The following is a 21,790-nucleotide window of genomic DNA, read 5'->3' as shown; positions in this document are numbered from 1 at the left end:
GAATGTCAGGTTTGTTGGCTATTAAAAAGAGAAAACTTCTAATGATACTTTTATGCAGAATCTCATCAACTTGATTTCTATCGAGTCTTTTGACATTTTAGTATGAGTAGAAGCAAGAGTTCTTTTAACACTAGCCTTCTCAAGGCCAAACTTTTTCACAATGTTCTTGGCATATTTACTTTGAGAGATAAAAATTTCCTCATTCAGTTGTTTAATCTGAAACCAAAAAAGTAGGACAATTCTTCTATCATTCTCATTTTTAATTCCTTATGTATTTGTTTCACATAGAGTTCTACCATCTCTTATGACAACTCTTCATTTAGATATCCATTTAGAAATGCACTTTTTACATCTATTTTGATACAGTTTGAATTTCAGAAGACAAGATATTTAAAAGAAGTCTAATAGCCTAACAAGATGTTTTTAAGGGAAAATTTCTTCACATTTAAGATGGATTCTACTAAAACATTATCAGACAATCTGGATGAGTTTAAAAAGATAGTTTCTGAGTTCAGGAGTCTTGGCGAAAAGATTGGCGATAAGAATGAAGCCTTTATTTTGTTGAAATCTCTACTCGAAGCCTATAAGAAGGTAAAGAATGTCTTAAAATATGACAGAGAACCAGTTATCACTTATGCCATTATTTCAGCATTGAGAACTATGGAGTTGGAGCTTTATACAATAAAAAAGGAACAACCTAGTGTAGAAGAGCTATTTGTCAAGGACAAGAACAAGCTAAATCATTCTAAAGGGACTAGGAATCAGTCCAGTGAAGAGCAGAAACCAAAAAACCAAACTGAGATATAATTACTATAAGAAGAAAGGACACTTAATGAGGGATTACTACAGTTTAGAATGGAAAAATCAGAAAAAAGAGAAGGATCAGAAACGAAAACAGCCAAAATGCTAAGTGGTTGAAGGGTCTTATTTCTATTCTGATGCTTTAGCCTCTACTAGAAGCAAAACCAATCAAATAAGTCCTGTCGGGAAGCATGATTGGGTAGTTGACTCTGGCTATACCTATCCTATGACACCCTTTTGATTTTGGTTTAATACTTACAAGGATGTGGATAGAGAATCTATGTACATGAGGAACAATGAAGCCTTCAGAATCAAAGGGGTTAGTTCAGTATCCTTAAAGTTAAAGGATGGATGAATCAAGCTTCTTAGAAATCTGAGACATGTACCTTTACTCAAGAGAAATTTGATATCTCTGGGTATGCTTGACTCCATTGGGTGTGAGTGTAGAGGAAATGATGGAATCCTAGATGTGATTAAGGTTTCTAAGGTAGTTTTGGTTGGTGAAAAAGGATGGAATCCTAGAAATGATCTATATATAGTAAGAAGAGTAGAGATGATGGCTAGTGCCTACACTATTTCAACAGCAAACTTGACAGAGGCAGACTTGTGGCACAAAAGACTATCACATATCAATGTAAAAATGATGGAAACACTATCTAAACAGGGTATACTGCCTAGTGAACATCTTTCCTTCTGTGAACACTATATTATAAGGAAAGCTACTAGATAGAGCTTCACAAAATCTCAGCATACTAACAAAGGAATACTAGACAATATTCATTCTGACCTATGGGAACCATCTCCTATACCAAGCCTTAGTGCCTCAAGGTATTTTCTAACTATAGATAATTTTTTAGGAAGAGTTAGATATACTTCCTTAAAACTAAGAACCAAGTCTTTGGGAAGTTTAAAGAATGGAAAGCTATGATAGAAACACAAACATCTAAAAGTTTAAGATACTTTAAAACTGACGATGGGCTTGATTTTTGTAATGAAAACTTTGACAAATACTGTAGTGAGAATGGTATAACTAGGCATAGGACTGTGAGGTACTCACCTCAATAGAATAAGGTTACTAAGAAGTTAAACAGAACTGTAATGGAAAGGGTAAGATGTTTGCTTTCTGATGCTATCCTAAGTGAAAACTTTTGAGCAGAAGCTACAGTCTACACTGTTTACACCTTGAATAGGTGCCCTCACACATCTCTAGAGTTGTTTACTCCCGAGGAGAAGTGGACTAATCATCCTCCTAATCTAGACAACCATAAGGTTTTTGGGTGTGTAAGGTTTGTTCATCAAAATAAGGAAAAGTTGAAGGCTAGAGCTGCTAAGTGCATGTTTGTAGGCTTTACAGAGGGAGTCATAGGATTTAAAACGTGACATCCAGTAGAGAGGAAGTTCATAGTTAGTAAAGACATCACTTTTAAAGAAGAGGAGATGTTTATGCAAAAGGAGAAAAGGCTTGAGGATGAAGTTGAGACACCTAGCACAGGTATTAAGGTGAAGTTAACTACTGAGTAACCAACATAACCTAACTTACCTAGTGACATAGAAGAAGTTGAGGAAGAAGCAGGGGAACAAGAAGAGAGACTGTTAATCAGTAGCCAGACTTGAGTCAATATGCTTTAGCCAGGGATAGACAAAGGAGGACCATTACCTCTCCACATGCTGAAATGAACTATATGAATTTAGTTCTAAATGCTACTGTGGCTTCTACTGACCAAAAACCAACAATTTTTTAAGAAGCAACAAGTTGTTCTAATGCAAGGAATTGGAGAGAAGCCATGAATGAGGAAATGCATTCACTAAATCTGAATGATACTTGGTCTTTAGCTCCTCTACCTAAGGGTTATAAACTAGTAGTTTCCAAATGGGGTTTCAAACACAAAGAAGGTATATCTCATGATCAGAAACCTAAGTATAAGGCAAGGTTGGTTACAAAGGGGTTTACACAAAGGAAAGGAATAGACTACTCAAAGATTTTCTCTCCAGTTGTCAAACAAACTTCTATAAGGCTTCTCTTATCCTTGGTTGCTCTAAATAACATAGAATGGTATCAATTAGATGTGAAAACGTTCTTCCTTCATGGACATCTAGAAGAGACAGTCTACATGATGCAACCTAAGGGATTTTAAGTTAAAGGGAAAGAAAATCTCTATTGCTTACTCAACAAGTCAATTTATAGGCTGAAATAATCACCTAGGTGCTGGTATAGAAGGTTCAATGAATATATATCTAGCATTGGATTTAAAAGAAGTTCCTTACAAGGACAAGGTTTACTTAATGTGGATGACATGTTACTGGCAAGTAGGTCAAAAGAAGACTTAACTCATGTTAAAAACCTCATAAAAGGAGAGTTTGATATGAAAGACTTGGGAGAAGCAAGCAAAGTTCTAGGGATTGAGATCCTAAGGAACATGAAGGAGTCTATCTTAAGCATCAACTAATTTAACTATTGTGAGAAGATCGTAAAAAGGTTCAACCTAAGTGATGCTAAACCAATAAGCTTGCCTATTGCTTAGCACTTCAAGTTATTCTCAACCAACACTCATAAAGATTCTGACCTAGAACATCAAAAACAGATGTATGTTATACCATATAGCCAGGCAGTCGGAAGCCTAATGTATTTAATGATTTCTACCAGACCTGATCTCTCATACTCAGCTAGTCTTGTTATAGGTATATGTCTAACCAAGATAAAATAGACATTGGGACACCACTAAATGAAACTTAAAATACTTAGTCTAGTCTAAAAACTCAAGACTAGTCTACTGATGACGGGCATAAATGTACGTTATTATAGGTCTTTTATTTAGAATTATGAGGGATGATAAGAATAATATGTGGTGATTATACTAAGAATTCATGAGAAAGTGAGCTTGCATTGATTAGCAATGAAAATCTCGACTAACCCACTATTATGCTTTATTTTGCATCCAAATGTCTATTTCTGTAACTATCACAGGAATCGATCGCATGCGGTGAATCTCACTATCGCAGAGGCGATCGCATACGTTCGACGCATGAATGTTACATCCATTAACCGCATGCATCCATCGTATAGAGGTTACAACTACAGAGTAATAACCATAATAGAGGGATGAACGCAAGGGTGGTGGAATGCGATGATACTTTGGAAACCAAGCATGAACGCATACCTCGGGAGTATCAAAAGATGATGATGACAATTCACCTACCACACCGTTAGTAGCAGAGATTCAGAGCAAGTTCATCTCGCTGTTAGCAGTAGAAATTCAGAGAAGGACCATTAATGTTGTCGGCGATCAAGCTTTATAAATAGAAGCCTTAGAGCCCAACTTGAAATCATCCGAGCTTCTGCCTTAGGGCAGATCCTTGTGATCACAGACGAAAGTGTGAGAAGACATTCTTGAGAGTTCTTCATTCCTCCAACCATTCCGAATGCCGACCGGAGCTCCGCTGGACATAGATCTTGAGAGAGACTACTTCACCGCTCATCCATGGCATCACCGGCAGCCTTGACACACATCTGATGGAAGCAAGACATTGCCCCCATCTGGCCCTTCATCTTTCTTCTATCTTTGTATTGTTTTACATTTTGGCTTAATACATTAATCCATTTTGTGATCAATGAATTTTTCTATTTTCTTCGATTCCATCTTCATTTACCTCTGCTTTATCATCTTTTACTTTCATTGAAACGACTAAGTAAGATTGCTAGAGTATCACATACTTAATCATGCGACATAGACATATGAAGCATATAGCAAACCACCGAGAGGTGTGCGTTGCGTGGGTATTGTGAGAAAATCCTATTTGCTTAGTGTGAGACTATAACAACACTTGTCTATGAGCGGTCGCAATGCTTGTTATGAGCTGATCAGCGACGACTAACTGCCCGAGAGGGTAAGTAGTGGAACTCACTAAGCGAAGTAAGCAGTGTTCCTAGAGATAGGAATAATCTTATGTCAACCATGTTTTAGGTGATTATCTTGTCTTATGTGTGCATCATTCATCATTTGGACATACTTGGGAGAGTAGTCTAAAAGCCAAATCTAGGCTTGAATCGCATAAGCAAAAATAGAGGCTTAGAAATAAGTTCTCTTTGCTATTACACAGGGCATGCACCCTATAGATAGGATATGATAGTATACCTTCACATCGCATGCGTCCAGAAGTAGGATACGGTGGTATGCGGTCACCTTGTTTATGCGTGAAAGTGCGTGAACAAGAATAGAGACTTAGACATAAGTCCTATCGACACTATCGCATATGCATCGCATGCGTCTTAGTCAATTTTGTATAGCATAATCGCGTAACTTGTGCTGGCTGGGTTACCCTTGTGATCAAGCTTAATGTCACAGTGAAGTCATCCCCTCCTCCATTTTGTCTACTTTCCCATGCATCTTATTACGCGTTAATAGTTGTCGTGTCTCTAACTCTTATAGTCATACTTCCATTGCTTAATCTGTTTAGTTAGGAGTAGGAGTAGTTCATAGTCCTTCAACTTCATTATTCTTTTATTCTTCGCTGCAAACACATTACTTCATAACATTTAGCTACAAGTCCTTGAGTTCGACCTCGGATCACTCCGAGAAACTTGCGATCTCGTTATACTTGGCAAGAGAGCAAAAAAACTTGTGGCAGGAATGCATGGTCATTGCATAGATTCTTAAACGCATATTGCATATCTGACGCATGGAGAACGAACGATAAACGCATATTTATTTACTCCATTTTCCAACATCATCTACAAAAAATCAGTTGATCTAAACTTAGAGTTATATGGATATGTGGATGCTAACTATCCTGGTGATTTAGACAAAAGGTGGTCTCTAACAGACTATCTATTCCTTTATGGTCCTAATCTAATCAACTAGAAAGCCACATTATAACTTATAGTGGCTTTATCTACAACAAAAGTTGAGTATATGACATTAACTGAAGCAATTAAAGAGGCATTGTGGCTTAAGGGATTGTTGAAAGACTTTGGATTAAGTCAAACAGCGGTAAGACTCTATTGTGACAACCAAAGTGCTAAAAATTTATTATGAAATCTGCATTACCATACTAGAACAAAACATATTAATATAAAGTATCATTTCATCAGAGACAAAGTTGAGATAGGGAAAATAGAAATCTTAACAGTTCACACATTGGAGAACACAACAGACATGTTGACAAAACCAGTATCAAAACTTAAATTGATCTAATGTTTAGAACAAGATGGTTTTGAACTTCCAGACACTAGGTAAATAGAATGGTCAGAATCAGGAAGATCAGGAGATTGTAGGCATTATAGTCAAGGTGGAGAATTTGTAAAAACAGTGACTCAAATACCATTTCAACTACTTTAGTTTACATAATAAACTTTATCTTGTAACAGTAAGATGGTATGTGTTATAAATATCATGATCAGGACGAAAAAAAAGAGAGAGAGAGAGAGAAAGAGAGAGAGAATTTATCGTACTTTCTTTTTTTCTGTAAACTACAATTGCTGTAAGCAATCTTCAAGTAATAAATAAAAGAATCTTCCTGTGGACGTAGGCTTATTGGCCGAACCACGTAACTCTATGTGTTCCTTCTTTTTCTCTTTATCTTCTTTTTCAATCTTCTTCTGTTTTTCTGCAAATCAACGAAAACATGATTTTATAATCAAATCACAATGTTTTCAGAGTATTGAGTTGCAATGAATAAAGAATTTCTGTCATTGAGTCATAAATTTCTCTCATCGAGTAGCATCGAGTTAAGAATTTCTCTCATCGAGTTACATGGAGTAAAGATTAATACTCATCGAGTATGATCGAGTACAAATTAATACTCATCGAGTTCCATAGATGAAATAAAAAAAAAAACTTCTCGAGGTAAGAAGAGAAAAGCCCATCAAGTAACGAGTAGAAACTCACCCAGTAACAAGTATATAAACATTGAGGAATTAACAATGCTTATCGAATAAGATAGAAAAATAGAGAGAGCTTTACCCGAAGAAACGGAGCTTTCCTTAGCCATATCTTCATTAACTCAGGATTGATCTTGATTAATTGGGCTTACACAAGATAGTATAACCCAAAATGTTGGGTTTTATTTCCTAAAACTCGGAGTTTATAAAAAGATAGGCATATTCTATAGTCAATAAACTTATTATTGATTCTATAAAGTTCATACATAAAAGACTAAATCCAATAAACTAAGGATGCATGGCTATTATATGAATACTTGAACTTTATGTAGAGACATAGATATGGATCAAGTTCGAGTAAAAAGGCAAAACGGTCTATAGTACATGATTAAGCTTGAGTACCTTATTCTGGTAACGCTATTGGATGTGGCATACTCTATAGCTATTACAAGTTGTTGTAAAGATACTACAAACGAAGTGATCCTGATTCGTTCATGTATTGAAACGAGGAGTAGGGGCGTCCTATGCAATGAGTTTTCATAAGATCGGACCAAGAAATAAGTCACTTTTACTTTATAACGTTGTTTACTGTATAAGACTGACCACTTCATTTAGATGACCTAGGTAACTCGATCTTAGTCCTGAGCTAACTATGAACTCCTATTTATTCGGGATTATCCTTAAATTTACATAGCTGAGGTTAGCTCAACAGCGCCGGCTCAATAAGCCTCCCATTTCAGGGGTAAGACTGGGTAGATAGTTGGGGACATAGGGTGCAAGACGAAATTCACGCCTACCCGATTTAGGGATAGGAGAAAGGTTGTTCTCTTAAGTACTGAATCTAAGTTTTGAACAAGGGGCATCCTCTCACTTGGCTGAGAGGGATCTGGTTTAGTGGCTGAACCACAAACCAATTGTTCATTAAAAGATCAATAGGAACTTAAGAAACAAGGCGTAATCTTGGAGGTAAAACAGAAATTTGATCCAGCTGCTATTACGAACAACCTGTGAATGGTCGACTTGTTGATTATGGTTAAATCATGTGGACATAATATATTTACAGTGAGGGAAATGCAACTATGGGCTTTAGTTGAGTGACCCATTAGTTAATGAATGGGGATTAATTCGGTGTAAATAGTTTGGCCAATTAGTCTCAGATCATTGGAGCCCATGATCTGTAGGTCCGCGAGGTCCCCCTATGAGCTCGTAAATGGATTAGTTTTAGAGTAGCGTGATAGGTTAATTAGAAATATTCAAATTAGAATTAAACGAAATTGGAGAATTAATTTTAATATTAAATTCATGAATAGGGATTCAAGAAGATGGAATTTGTGTAAAATTAATATAATATTTGATATTAAATTAATTAGAACTAATTAAATTGTTCAATAAATTATTTATTATTAATTTTATTAGAAAACTAATTTATGACATTAATTTTGTAAAATTAATAAAGTTTTCAATTTTAAAATTAAAATTATATTTTTTTCAATTTGATATTAAAAAAGTTTTGGAAAACAAAAATTTGAGTAAAGATGGTTTTCTCTACTACACCTAACCAACTAGCTCACTCAATTTCCCACTTGCTCTTGCTTCAATTTACCTAGCATGAGCTGCATCTCATGCCACCTTCTTCTTTGCATGAATGTTTTGCAATAAATAGGGAAGATGGAAGTGGAAATCGGGGATGCAAACTATTAGAACTTGTGAAGTATTGTTGAAAACTTGTAAGGTTGAAGAAGAGTTCTTCAAGTTGCATCAGTGGTGTTCTTCTCCAAATTCCCTTTATTCAAACTTATTTTGAGTCCCCCAACTCAACCTAAAGCTCTAAGAGAATAGTAGGGAACATCTGTTTACAAAGGCTCTCACGGCTAAAGTATTCGAGGGTCATCTAGAGAGTCCGGGTCTACGGGACATGCGGTACCTTATCTAGGGCAAGTGGGAGATGATACTGGGGTATAGAGTATGCCCTAATTTATTGTATATTGTATTGATTTTTTTAAGTATTGTACATTATTATGCCGAGCCATTAGGACAAGTGGGAGATTGTTGGGATTGGTGTCCTAATTTTCCGCAGTCTCGTAGTTTGTAAACAGTTTGTACACATTTTTATTAATAAAATAAATGTTTTTTTATTTGCATTTACTCATATCTAATAAATTACGATCCATGGTTATTTTATGTAAACTTAAGCATGTATGTGAGACATACAAGTGGATCATGCATTAAGTAATAACCTAAATGGTCAGTAGTATAAGGATAAATGAGAGATACCTTATCCTATGACACTACGGATACGATCCGCTTTGTACATATTTATAAGTGTTGTAAAGTGCTACAAGTGGTCTGATCCTGACTATTCAAGTGGAGACATGCAAGCGGGGGTATCCTATACACAGAGTTTGTATAAGACCAGGCCACGAGATGATTCGTCTCTTTATATAACACCGTTGATAATTGAGACTTACATTTCACTAAAACGACCATAGGTGACATGACCTTAATCCTGAGTGTTTTAAGAACTTCTGCCTATGAGGGCGGTTCTTTGATTAGTATGGGTTAGAGTGGCCAAATTGTCAACTCAATAAGCCTACATTTTTAGGGATTTGTCTGATTGGGGAGTTAAGAACTCAGTTACACAAGACGAAATTCACTCCTTCCATGAAGTAGGGCTAAGTAGATAAATTTCTCCTTTAAAGGCTGATTCCAGGTCTTGAACATAGTGGCCACACCTTCTCTTTGGAAGAGAGAACTCAGTCATAGTAGGACTATGATTTATTGTTCATTAGAGAAGTCAGTGGTACTTAAAGAGTTAGATGTAACTACAGGGGAAAAACGGTAAATTGGCCAGTTGTACTTACGAGCGATTTGTGAAGGGCTATCGCACTGTTGATTGGTCATATAGACACAGAAATATATCTATAGTGAGAAGAGTGCAGCTGTTGGTCTTTGGTAGAGTACCCGACAGTTAACGAATGGTGGATCTTATGACTAAAGCATTTAGTTAGTTATTCACGTACTGTTGGAGCTTCAAGATACAGGTCCATGAGGTCCCATTGGTAGCTCAATGAGTTCAAGATGAGAATTAGATTTTAGGTTAGATTGAAGTGTTTAAACTAACAAGAGGAAATTCAATTATATGAGATAATTGATTTGTTTTCTGATGATTCTATCTTGCATTTGAATGCTGAGGAAAAATGAAATTATTTTGTACAAAGAAAGAAGAGAAAGATTGACAGCTCTCAATGCTTAGCAATAATGGCGATTTTTTTAAGATCAAAAGACTTATAGTACAGATTTACGCATGCAAGGTAAGGGATGAGAAATAGACAACAAGATTTTAACATGGTTTGGCAAGAGGCATGTCCACGAGAAGAGTTGAGATTTATTGAAGTAGAAAGGGAAAAATATTACAGATAAATTCGTCTAACTCATTGATTTCTCTTTTTTTTTTTTTCCTCTCTATTTTAGATCTTTTATATATAGGATGTTCACAATTTTGTTGAGAGATAAAAGTAAGATAAAATATCAGTTTCACTTTAAATAGTTACTGTTCTAGTACTTTTCTATATACTTGAGGAAGAACGGGATGTCATAATCAAGCATGGAACACAATCATTAGAGAGTCGGTGTGCTGTAATACATGGGATGCATACGTCTCAGTTCCAGAAGGTACTTTGTTATGCTTACAGTTGCTATTCTTCTAGGGTTGGGAAAGAAGTGAGTTACTAAAACCAACTCAATAAGGTACTTTGTTGTTTACTCAAATCCCTTTGTGAAAAATATAATATTCTTATTCTTTGAGTGTTAAACTGCAATTAGATAAACTAGCTAAATCTATGAGGATCAATTCTGTTTATGATCAAAATTATCTCGATAGTAGATAGGTTACTAATTGTTGTTACACTTTTTTTCACTTGAACAGGATATACAAGAGAAAGGAGCAATATTGTGGTGATTGAACCATATAGAAGATAGGTTACTTGTTTTCTTATCTTTTTTTTTCTTATCTTCTTTTTTTCTTCTCTCTTGATAAGGAAATTCTTCTTTTCAGTTTCTTCAAAATAGTCTCTTCTTAGCCTTTACGAGTGGATATGAAACTATTTTAGAGTAAGGTTCTTTTGAAAACTAGTCGAATTAGAATTTGGGAGCTAACTCATTTGAGCAATAATGAAATGACTTTGAGTGAATTTTTTCATTTTATTAGGTTCCAGTTTTGTTTGCAAGGCTAAATTTTGATTCTTAAGGATTTAGAAAGAAGATAGGAAGATTGCATTGGACATGTTTTAAGAAAGTTGACAAATGGAGAAGATGCACCCAACACAAAAAGGACTTCATAACAACATTAATAACAAGTACAGGTAATATTTAAAAGATGTTTATCTTAAAAGTCTATTTGTTCTAAATTTTTGGAATAGATTCAGTGTTGGAATGCTATGACTATCCTGCAGTTATGGTAGTCATAACTTAGTTGTTTATGACTTCCATTGAGTGGTTTATGGTAGTGGAACTTCTTAGGCATCCTTTGATAGTTTATATTTATACATTATTTGTCTAAATGAATCTGGTTGTACTATGGTCATTTGTGGGTTAGGTTAGTTCTTCATTATCATCGTCAAATCTTTTGTTATCTCTTGTTTAACCATTTATTGTGCTTCTTTGCCAATTTCAATCAAATTCTTCATTATCTAGGATTGACCACCGATAGCATCTTTTAGTTGGAGATGTTTTTGTGGTTTCATTTGATTGAAGTCTTATATCCATTTGGTGTGCTTTTTAGTTGTTTAAAGTTTTGGTGTTGCTTTAGGGGGCTTTTTACCTTTTAGTTATAAGGATAATGTAAAACTTCTTAGTTGGAGATGCTAGTTTTTTCCTTTCCTCTTTCGTATACTTATGCTTATGTTTTGGCATATTTTGGATTTTTATTATATGATTCAAGCTTCTGTGTGGTTGTTTATAACATAACATGATATCTTGGCCTTCTTTGCAAATTCCCATGAAGACTCGAAATCATAAATTCCCATGTATTCTTTCCATAGTACCCTAGCTTGAATTTCATAAATTCTTTGTGTGGGGTAATTGAATTGTTATTATATGTTTGTCTATTTTTCTCTACTTGCAGGAAGTCATGCTTTCAATTCGAATCAAATCTGTGGTGGATGGTGGAGAGAACATAACGAAGGAGCAATTGAAGGACTATTTGGAAAACTATATAATGGCAACAAGTGTTTGCACTTTTGTTTTGGCAACAAGTTTTAGTTTATATTTTTTAGTTTAAAACTAAGTTCTTGCTCTTTTTTGATACACCAATAAAATTTGTTTAGAACTAACAAAATTTTAGTTTTGCTATGTAACTCTTATAAGTTTTGGTAATTTGTTCATTACCTTGGTTTTAGATTATCATCAAATTCCTCTTTTGTGACTTATTATTATGAATTTGTGAAATCAATTAAGAATTTATTTGTACATGGACGGGTTGATTACCTTGGTTTTTAGGACATATAGTTTTTAACTTTTTGATCGACATGAAAAATGGATTGGACAATAATTATATTGAATACACGGATAATAATTAAAAAAAGGGACATGGTATTTACAAAAAATGGATAATAATTGAAAAAAATGGACAATAATTTTGGGCTTTAAAACCGACATTAAAGATAGTGTTATTAAAGCTCTTTAATGTGTACAATGTCGGTTTAAAACCGACATTAAAGACAACCAACATTAAAGAGTTTTAATACACTAGAAGAAATTCGGGCTTTAATGTCGGTTGGAAAAAGTGAAATCGGATGTATAATGTCGATTTTTTTTAAAAAAAATGGATAAAACATTGAAGATGGATTTTAATGTCGGTTTAAAACCGACACTAAAGGTGTAATATTTTTTTTCTTATTTTATTAAATAATATATCCCTAATTTATCGCGTCCTTCTCGATTATCATTCTTCGCCCAAACCCTATCTCTATGTCGCGCCGTTCACCACCCCTCACCGGATCTCCTTCACCTTTCTTCGCTCGCTGTCGCTCGTTATTCACCTTTCTTTGCTTGCCGTCGATCTCCTTTCCGTGTCTGTCGATCTCCTTCATGTCGTCGCTCACCCGTGTCTGTCGATCTCCTTCACGCCGTCGATCTACTTCTCTTCCGTGTCATGAGAGAAGTAAGAATACATATATTTTGTTCTCAACCTGCTGTTAACTTTATTGAAAGTAAAGTTGTGTACAAGTAAGCTTGGTTTTATTGGAAGCTATCAACTATTCAATTGATCTAGTTTTTTTTATTCTGTTATAATTGTCTACTAGTATTCATGTTTTGAAGCATGAGGTCTTGAAAGATTATTACTTGGTGGGGTTGTGAGAATTGGAATTGTGAAAATTGGAATTCTTTAAAAGGAAGAACCAAAGTTTGGGATTAGTGGAGTTGTGAGAATTAGAATTGCTAGGCTGATTGGGCATTTCTCCACCATGTTTCGGATACTTTTGATTCTGTTTTTTTGAAGAAAGACGAAAAAGGAGTGAGGATTTTACAGTGGATTTTTTTTTTTCTTTTTAGTTGCTAATCAATAAAATCAATAGAATCGATACATTTTGCAGTGGAACAACTGCCATGTCCATTGTTAAACAGATAAAATGGCTTTTTCTTTTTTAGTTGCTAATCATAGATCCAATTTGGTTTTATCTTTCTTAAGTAGGAAGAGCATCATATTAGAGATTCACAAATTTTTGGAATATGATTTTTGATTGTCAATCTGCAAATTTCATGTACTTTGACTCTAATTTTGACACATTTCATGAGGGATGTTAGAGATTCAGTACATCCATATTCACTAAATCAACTTAGTGTTCTCTCAGAAACAACTTAGTCAATGAGAAGTAAGAATACATATATTGTTTGTCCCATGATGTTTTTTTATAAGGTTCATAAGAAAGTCACATTCATAAGAGATTTCATGTTAAAATTTTTAAAATTGTATGCCAAGTCGTGGGATTATTGTGTACCATCTCATGCTTTTTAAGTAAAACCCACCTCTTTCATAGTTCATAGGCTCTTCTTTTGTTGCATTCACATCCTTTTGTTCTTCATTTTTAATTGTAGCCATCTTGTAGCGTTATTTTTCACTAGAATGGAGAGGTGAGAGCAAGAAAGTATACTATCATCCTGATTAGAGCAATTTTATTGTAACATCTTGTGAGATCTCATGTCTTGTTTTCTTCATTTTTCTCGTAAACTCTAATTTATATGTAACGTGGTTAATGGTTCATGCTTGTCATCTCCATATGTTACCGTTTAGAGTCCTTACCTCCCATTGGCTTTAGCTTAGAATTCATTGTCAGTTGTTATGTGGTGTTGAGTGAAGTTTTTCATTTGTTAGGTTCAAGTTTGATGTGTAAGGCTAAATTTTGATTCTTGGAGATTTGGAAGGAAGATAGGAAGATTGCATTAGACTGTTTTAAGAAGGTTGACAAGTAAAGAAGGTGCACCTAGCACAAAAAGGACTTTATAACAACATTAATAACAAGGACAAGGTAATATTTATAAGATGCTTATCTTAAAAGTTTAGTTGTTCTAAATTTGTTGAAGTTGCATATTTTACAATCATAATTTTATGCTTTTAAATTTTCCCTTGTTATTTTTATTTTTTATTTTTTTTTAGATTAAGTTGCATATTTTACAATCATGGATAAGTCATGGATGAAAATGAATAGAATGTCAACTGAGTATGGTTTAGGGGTCGGGGTGTTTATTAAAAATGGTCTACAACATTCAAATATACGGAATGTCATGAGTTGTCCATGTTTGAAGTGTGTTAATGCAAAGACTCTAGATGTGAACAAAATAAGAGAATACTTATTTTTTAATGGTATAGATCAAAGTTATCAGACATGGATTTTTCATGTGAATCATTACCGATTAAGAGGAACAATGAAAATGTGTCTACTAGTGAAAAAGACGAAGCTGATGAGGATGATGTTGATGTTGATGACACAATTGGAATGTTTGAGGCTGCATACAATAATTATTTTAGTGGAAAATCCGATAATTTTGAAAAATTATTAGGCAAAGATACCATTGTACCCAAATTGTAAAACTTTTTCCAAAATATCTACATTGGTAAAGTTATATAATTTAAAAGCTAAATTTGAATGGAGCGATAAGAGTTCAATGAGTTGTTGGAATTAATTCATGACATATTACCTAGTCCTAATGAAATTCCAACTTCTACTTATGAAGCAAAAAAGATATTGGGTACTTTTGGAATGAAGTACGAGAAGATTCATGCATGTAGAAATGATTGTTGCTTGTTTAGAAAAGAACTCTCTAATGCAAATGTATGCCCCATTTGTGGTACGTCAAGATGGAAGCTTCAAAAAATTTAAACGAACGGGCTAAGAATATCCCAGCAAAAGTTATGTAGTATTTCCCCCCAAATCCAAGATTTGAAAGAATGTTTCGAAGTAAAGAGACAACAAGTTTATTGATGTGGCATGCTAAAAAAAAGAAATAGATGGTTTATTAAAACATCCCAAAGATGCCCTATCGTGGAAAAAAAACAGATAATTTGTGGCCAGAGTTTGGGTCAGAACCTTGAAATCTTCGTCTTGCTCTTTCGACAAATGGGGTAAATCCACATGGAGATCTGAGTAGTAGATATAATTGTTGGCCAGTGATGTTAGTGACGTACAATCTACCTCCATAGTTGTGCATGAAGCGAAAATTTTTTATGTTGATTGCACTAATATCTAGTCCTAAACAACCGAGAAATGACATAGATGTTTATTTAGCTCCGTTAGTAGATGACTTGAAAAATTTTTGGAAAGATGGGGTAGAATGTTACGATCCATATGAAGAACAACGTTTCATGCTTAAAGCCATTTTATTATGGACTATTAATGATTTTCTTGTGTATGGTAACTTGTGTGGTTGTACGGTTAAAGGATATCATGCATGTCCAATTTGTGAAGAGAATACTTCATCCACTTATTTACCAAAAGGGAAGAGGATGACATATCTCAGGCATCACAAGTTTCTACCCCGCCATCATCCATATAGGAAACAAAAGAAAGCTTTTATTGACGCACAAGAATTAGAATTTGGTCCAGAACCATTGAGTGGGGAAGAAATTCTTGCAGAAACAAGTAAGTAGCAATATTCATTTGGTAAGAAAAGTATCATAGAAAAGAACAGTGGAGATAACACTTCAACTTATTGGAAGAAAAAATCTATTCCTTTCGAGTTAGAATATTGGAAGTATCTTGACATGCGATATTGTTTAGACATGATGCACATTCAAAAGAATGTACGTGCAAATCTTATTAGCACATTGCTTGATATTCCTGGTCAAACAAAAGACGGAATAAAGACTCGATTAGATTTGGTGGAATTGAACATTAGATCAGACTCAGTCCCTTAATTAGGAGAGAAAAAAGTCTTTTTACCTCCTGCATGTTATACATTAACGCGAGCTGAGAAATTGAGCTTTTGTAAGGTACTATCAGAAATTAAAGTACCTAAAGGCTATTCATCGAACATTCAAAGTTTAGTGTCACTCACAGATTTGAAACTTTATGGACTTAAGTCACATGACCATCACGTTCTTATGCAACAATTATTACCGGTAGCCATTTGTGATATTTCAAAATTGTTGCTTATTATAGTTATCATTGGATATTGATTGTAATCAGTCTACAAGAAAATTGTGTTTGTGTTTTGGATTCTCTTCGAAGCAAGGTTCAAGAGGATTTTCACGGAGTTATAAATATGTAAGTGTAATTGAACTTTCTTAGCTCTTAATTGAAGTATTTATGTTTAACTAATGTTTTTAATCTATGGCAAGCCAAGCACGATCTCCAACACTATCGGTCTTCTCCAAAATGGAAACCTATAAAGGTAAATTTGTATTCATTTTTTAACAATTTATGTTCATTCATCTTCTTTATAAAAATTTAACAATTGTTTTCAACTTCTTTATATGCAGTGTCCTCGTCAATTAGATTCTGTAGGATATGGGTACTATGTGCAAAAGTATATACACGAAATAGTGCATAATCCTACTACTCCCATTACTAGCCTCGTACGTAAATTGTTTATTTTTTATATAGTGCTAGCTTTAATTTAATAAATGGACGTAAACTTATGTTGAATTTATCTTTTTTTTTCTCTTTTTGTAGTTCAATACAAAAGATGCATATACGCAAGGAGAGATCGACGTAATTCGGACCCAATGGGCAAGTTTTATTGGCCGATTTATGTAAGGATGTAATTCTTGTTTTTTGTCTCAATAGAATATAAATGCTAGCTTAGAATGAATGTAAATTTATCTAACCATGATCTTTGTGAATGGAATTAGTACTAATATGATATTTGTGAATGAGAGAAATGACGACTTTGGTATAAGTATTCTATGAAAGTCTGGTTCTGGTATTGTGATTCTTGTTTGTGGATAAATTCATAGGTGGAAGACATGATCTGTTTATTATTGGAAGCTGTATTCATGGAATTGTGATTTTGTATTATGATTCTGGTATTATGATTCTTGTTTATTTATGGAATTAGTACTAATTGATATTTGTGAATGAGAGAAATGATGGCTTTGGTGTAAGTATTCTACGAAAGTCTGGTTATGGTATTGAGATTCTTGTTTGTGGATAAATTCATAGGTGGAAGACATGATCTATTTATTATTAGAAGTTGTTTATGGTATTGTGATTCTAGTATTATGATTCTTGTTTATTCATGGAATTAGTACTAATTGATATTTGTGAATGAGAGAATTGATGGCTTTGGTATAAGCTGTATTCTATGAAAGTCTGGTTCTGGTATTGTTTTGCAAATTTTGGTGGATAAATTCATAGGTGGAAGACAAATATTGATGGGCTCGTCATGCAATTTTTTTTATACTCTTTAATATAAAACAATGACGGACATTTCCTAACCCAACACGAGACATATAATGTAGTTTCTAACTTATTTGACCAAAAAAATGGATTCAACAACAGAATTTTAAAAAAAACGGACAGATTCGGGCTTCAATGTCGGTTAAGAATTAAAAAAAAAACGTCGATTGCAACCGACATTAAAGACCTTTTATCACTAAAGACCTTTAATGTCGGTTGCAAGACCTTCAATGTATCAACTTTTAATGTTGGTTGGAACCGACATTGAAGGTCTTTAATGTCGGTTGCAACCGACATTGAAGGTCTTTAATGTCGGTTGCAACCGATATTGAAAGCTGCAATATCAGTGTTATTGAAGGCCTTTAATGTAGGTTTAAAACCGATAATAAAACCTGAATTTCTTCTAGTGATAACATTATCTTTAATGTAGGTTTTAAACTGACATTAAAGTCTAGAATTCTTATACTAGTTATAAAATTGAGTTAGGTATTAAAATCCATAATGAAGATAAGTTGCATACTCACGTAGGTTAAACACTTGTTTTAATAATTTAAAATAGGTTGTTATCTTATAAATCATAGTTACAAACTCAGCCGGTATATAATCCTGTCTAAAGTTGGGGGTACTTAAGTTGACGGCCTATAGAACACCTCCTACCTAGGGATTATGGCTGAATTATTGAGCGTTGTTAACCGGTTTTATAAGTGTACGTAAGCAGTATGAGGTAATAAAACGGTTTATCACCTACACATTGTAGGTTAAAATCCAATTATAAGTGTTATACTTGGATAAACCACTTAGACTTAGGGTTGTTTTTAATTAGCCGAAAAGATTCTAATTATATTTTTACCCATATTAATAGAATACTTCAGTGGGATTTTAATAACTTATATATGATAAAGTTATTAAAACATTTTAGTGGGAGATTAATAACATATACAATACATTATTTTTAGCTCTCACATCCCTCAGAGTTCACAATCAAGATTTAAGCGGTACTTCGTGTCGATTATACCTTGACTGCTCCATTTGAAAAGTATTTGCATAAATCTAGATTTCGGTGAATAAGGGGAAGTTGTTCAAATAAAAGAATCAAGTATATGATACATTTTGATTTCAACTTTCATGTCTCCACAAAATTCACACTGTGAGATCCATACAACACTTCATGTCGATTATACCTCGACTACTCCATTCGGAATGTGTTTGTATGGGTCAATAACAAGGTGAATGAGGGAAGTAGGTCATAGTAAGAGGGTGAAGAATATGTGTTAACATATTCCGCGGTCTCTTCCGTTAGTTTGGACCATGAACTTCCTATGTTGAGCTCGCTGGTTTGCTTTAGGCGGCCCTTGCTAGTCGTTTAACGATAACTAACCATTTGGCGGGTTGTAAGATAGGATTCAGAATTACTCAAACTCTAGAAATAGATAGGATTTCTTAGGTCCATTCCGAACCTTAACTCTCCATTTCGGTAGCATAGTTGGGGCCAACCTCTGACGTCTGAAAATGGAGGGTTACACTTACAGGAATAAGAGTTATTCTAAAGATAATGTTTGATCAAAATTGTTTGCTTTAGTGAAGGAGTATCTGACTGCCCCTCGGTAGCACGTATTCTGACTCACTACAGTATCGTTGCAAATAAATAATGATTATGGGTACATTATTACTGATTTTGCTAAAACTTGATTTTGTATTTAGTTACAATTTACTAAATTAGAATTTGTTTAAATTTTTCAGCATGTCGAATTATCTTAGAATACTCGCTTCCGAATTAGTTAACGGTAAAATTGTATCAACAAACAAAATACTAGCAGTTGACTAAAAAAGTTTTAATAGAGGATTGTCTTCTATCTCCTGACTCATCTAAAATTATGAATAATATAGATGAGAATGCAAAATTCGAACAACAAGATAAATATGATTTACTTGTTATCGAAGCATGTTTAGTGGAAAACGATAAAACTTGGATAATTGATTCAGGTGCCGCTAATCATGTTTGTACTTTCTCTCAAGAAACAAGTTCCTGGAGACAGTTGACAGAAGGAGAAACAATCTTTAAGTTAGGGACTGGGGAGGTTGTTTTAGCTAAAGTAGTGGGAGATATGAAGTTATTTATAGGAGGTAAGTACATTTATCTGAAAAATGCTTATTACATTCCTTTTATGAAAAAGAATCTAATATCTATCTCTTGTTTGCTAGAACAAAATTATAAAGTTTATTTTGAAAATGATGAAGTGCTCATCAATATAATAAATAACCAAATTTGTTCTGCAAAATTAGAAAATAACTTGTATTTGTTAAAACCTACTGAGGTAAAAGTCGTTTTAAACATAGAGATGTTTAAAACTGCTGAGACTCATAAGAAAAGGAAAGTTTCTCCAAATGCCTATCTTTGGCACTTGAGACTGGGTCACATAAATCTCAACAGGATTGAGAGATTGGTTAAGAACGGTCATTTAAATAAGTTAGAAGACAGTTCATTATCATCTTGTGAATTCCGTCAACAAGGTAAGATGACTAAAAGATTTTTTTTTTTCTGGAAAAGGTCTTAGAGCCAAATGACACTTGGAACTGGTACTTTCAGATCTTTGTGGTCATCTAAATGCTAGAGCTAAAGGAGGGTATGAATATTTCATCAGCTTCATTAATGACTATTCTAGGTATGGGAATATTTCATCAGTTCAAAGAATATAAGGTTGAGGTTGAAAATTAATTAGGTAAAAAGATTAAAATACTTCGATCAGATCATGGAATCTAGTGTCAACTCACAGCCCTTGGCACACCTCAGCAAAATGGTGTGGCAGAAAGGAGAAATAGAATCTTTTTGGATATGGTTCGTTCCAGGATGAGTTATGCTCAGTTATCATGTTCTTTTTGGGGTTATACAGTTCAGTTTGCAGCATATATTTTGAATATGGTTCCCTTGAAAAGTATTTCTGAAATGCCTTACGAGCTCTGGAGAGGACGTAAAGAAAATTTACATCACTTCAAAATTTGGGGTTGCCCAATACATGTGTTGGTATAAAATCCTAAAAAGTTGGAACGGCGTTAAAAAGTATGCCTATTTGTAGGCTACCCAAAAGAAACGAAAGGTTGTTTCTTTTACGATCCTCAAGATGACAAAGTATTTGTATCGAAAAATACAAATTTCCTAAAGGAAGATCACATAAACAATCACCAACCTCGCAGTATGCTAGTAATAGATGAAATGTCCAGAGAAACGAAAAATGCATCAACAAGAGTTGTTGATAGAATAGGTCGATCAACAAGAGTTGTTGATGAAACTAGTACTTCACATCCTTCTCAAGAGTTGAGAATGTCTCGTCGTAGTGGAAGGGTTGTGCAACAGCTTGACCAGTTCATGGGTTTAACTAAAACTCAAGTTATCATACCAGATGATGACTTAAAGGATCCATTGTCTTTCAAACAAGCAATGAATGATATGGATAAAGACCAATGGACAAAGCCATAGACCTTGAAGTGGAACCTATGTATTTCATCTGGGGTTTTGTAGATCAACCTGAAGGAGTAAAACCCATTGGTTGCAAATGGATATACAAGAGAAAATGAGACCAAGTTGGTAAGGTACAAACCTACAAAGCAAGACTTGTGACAAAAGGGTTTACCCAAAGAGAAGGGGTAGATTATGAAGAAACTTTCTCTCCGGTTGCTATGATAAAGTCAACTAGAATACTCTTGTCCATAGCTATATTTTATGATTATGAAATATGGCAAATAGATGTCAAGACAACTTTTTTGAATGGCCATCTTGAAGAGAGTATCTATATGTCTCAACCAAAAGGCTTATTGAACAGGGTTAAAAGCAAAAGGTTTGCAAACTTAATCGATCCATTTATGGGTTGAAACAAGCATCTAGATCTGGAATATGAGATTTGACATTGCGATCAAATCTTATGGCTTTGAAAATAATATTGACAAACCTTGTGTTTACAAGAAAATCGTTAATAAAACTGTCGCCTTTCTGGTGTTGTATGTTGATGATATTCTACTCATAGGAAATAAAGTAGAATTTCTAGCTGATGTTAAAAGATGGCTGGTTACGCAATTCCAAATGAAATATTAGGGAGAAGCACAGTATATTGTTGGGATCCAAATAGTTCAGAATCGCAAGAACAGAACATTAGTATTATCTCAAGCATCTTATATAGACAAGACGTTGTCTGGATATAAAATGCAAAATTTTAAGAAAGGA

Source organism: Benincasa hispida, chromosome 8, assembly GCF_009727055.1.
Source record: "Benincasa hispida cultivar B227 chromosome 8, ASM972705v1, whole genome shotgun sequence".
Taxonomy (NCBI): Eukaryota; Viridiplantae; Streptophyta; class Magnoliopsida; order Cucurbitales; family Cucurbitaceae; genus Benincasa; species Benincasa hispida.
The sequence above is the reverse complement of the archived record's forward strand: the minus strand, read 5'-3'. Positions refer to the sequence as shown.